The following is a 2643-nucleotide window of genomic DNA, read 5'->3' as shown; positions in this document are numbered from 1 at the left end:
TCGTTGTTTAAAGAATAAATTTATCATAATTTTAAAATAATTTATAAAATGCTTACAAAATGCAAGGCAAAGTTGCACTTTCAAGAGTTAAGTCGAGATCTGGATTAAAAATCCTAATAACTGGTAAAGAAGGGAAGCCGCAGACAAAAATATTGAATGTTGTCTACAAACAAGTTTTTCAGAATATTTCGTAGTCACGGTACGTAATTTTAATCTACTTTTTTTGTCAAATACAAATTTTAAAATGAATAAACTGTTGCAATTATTTATTTTTTGTATTTGCTAGATGGATTGTGATGAGTTAGGAGACCGATGACGGTATGTCAATTTAATATTATTTCATGTTCAATAAAATTTAGAAATTTATAAATCTATCAAATAATGTTAACCCGTCTAATTGCTTACAAAATTTATTTAATTTTTTGCAAGTTTCTAATTGAATTTGCTTTTTTATCGAGAAATGTACTTCATAATTTATATTATTTATGGATAATATTTTGATTTTTATTATATTTTCTTTTAATATGTCTACATAAATGTTTGTTTATTATTTATGGAAAAATAATATTATTCATCTAAAATAAAGAATTACGAAACATATACAATACAATTCTAATTAATGATAATATAAAATCTGTTACTTCTAAAACTATACACTATTTATTCCATTTTTTGAATGAAAGTATCTTCGTAAACACACAAAATATTTTGTGACGGTGCAATTATACATACACACAATATCTGCCTCTTCATACTGATGTCACTGTGTTCCCTCTCGTGAAGTACAGGCCGAGGGAGAACACAGGGTGCGCACCGATCATGTTCTTATGCCCGCACAGGGTGCGGGCCGGTCACCTAGTTATATATTAATCCTGGAACATTATAACATTTCTTTGTAGCCACATGTCACCGTGAGAATGATTTTCAAAATTCTTAGAGAAATAATTTGGTATATCTAAACATATATTATATTTTTGTATTAAATTAAGTATCAAATTAATTAGTAGTGTACAAAAGAATATTCTCTGTTCTTTCCTTAAATCAAAGCTACGGAATTACCTAATATGATTAACATATATATTGCAATTAATGATTATTAATAATAAAGATTCAATAACAATTTTTTTTATCCTCCATACTTTTTTTTAAATTTTATATTATCAAAAAAAATTAAATCATCACATTAACCATATAATAAAAAATTTGATATATTTTGATTCTTTTTAAACGGCTATAAATTACTAAAAATTGTAAAAGTCTCACAATGAAAATTTTGTGATCGATGGTAACATAATTTGGTATCTAGAGTACGGGAACCGAGCCCGTTATGAACCGAGATTTTTCGGGTATTCAAGTATATTCGAACCAGATTTATATACTTAAATATATTAATTATTTTTAAATTTAATATCTAATTGAATATACAAAAGAGAAAATGACACAAAGAACACCAAACAAAGTTTTCCTTCCCAAACTAGCACTCAGGATCAGAAATCACAAAAATAGGTTTCACTAAAGGGGTAATTTACCCTTATGCCCTCTTCTTTAAGTAATTAAAAAGAAAAAATTGAAATCAATTGTCGCCGTCCTCGTTTCATCGCTTCTTCTTCTCCTCATCGCTGTCTTTCGTCGTCGTCGTCTCTCCCTCGTCGTCATCGTCGTCGTCTCTCCGTCGTCGTCTATCCGCCGTCGTCATCTTTGTCGTCTCTCCGTCGTCGTCATCTTCGTCGTCTCTCCGTCGTCGTCATCTTCGTCGTCTCTCCGTCGTCGTCATCTTCGTCGTCTCTCCGTCGTCGTCATCTTCGTCGTCTCTCCGTCGTCGTCATCTTCGTCGTCTCTCCGTCGTCGTCATCTTCGTCGTCTCTCCGTCGTCGTCATCTTCGTCGTCTCTCCGTCGTCGTCATCTTCGTCGTCTCTCCGTCGTCGTCATCTTCGTCGTCTCTCCGTCGTCGTCATCTTCGTCGTCTCTCCGTCGTCGTCATCTTCGTCGTCTCTCCGTCGTCGTCATCTTCGTCGTCTCTCCGTCGTCGTCATCTTCGTCGTCTCTCCGTCGTCGTCATCTTCGTCGTCTCTCCGTCGTCGTCATCTTCGTCGTCTCTCCGTCGTCGTCATCTTCGTCGTCTCTCCGTCGTCGTCATCTTCGTCGTCTCTCCGTCGTCGTCATCTTCGTCGTCTCTCCGTCGTCGTCATCTTCGTCGTCTCTCCGTCGTCGTCTTCGCCTCTCCGTTGATCCGTCGTCGTCGTCTCTCCGTTTATTTATCGTCGTCGTCGTCGTTTCTCAATTGATCTGTCGTTTCTACGTCTATTCATCTCATTCTCTCTCTCGTGTGTCTGATTTGATTAAGGTTTGAATCATTTCATTTTGTTATACATTATCTAGTTTTTGTTATATATTATTCATTTGTTGATGAATTGAAGTTGATTTTGTAGAACAATGGAAGTTTTGTGCATCTGTGGACAATGAATCTCAAAAGAATCTCTCCAGTGGGAGTTTCTTGTTGATTTGAAGAGGAATGCATCAATCATTTCCATAGAAGAAGATCTACTGTATGAAGATTTGATGAAGATTATCTCTGAAGATTGTAGTGTTAAAGAAGAAGAAATCAGTTTGAGTTATGGTATTTCATTGGATATGAAATGTAT

This window comes from Brassica oleracea, chromosome C2 (genome assembly GCF_000695525.1).
Source record: "Brassica oleracea var. oleracea cultivar TO1000 chromosome C2, BOL, whole genome shotgun sequence".
Lineage (NCBI taxonomy): Eukaryota > Viridiplantae > Streptophyta > Magnoliopsida > Brassicales > Brassicaceae > Brassica > Brassica oleracea.
Note: the sequence above shows the minus strand (reverse complement) of the source record.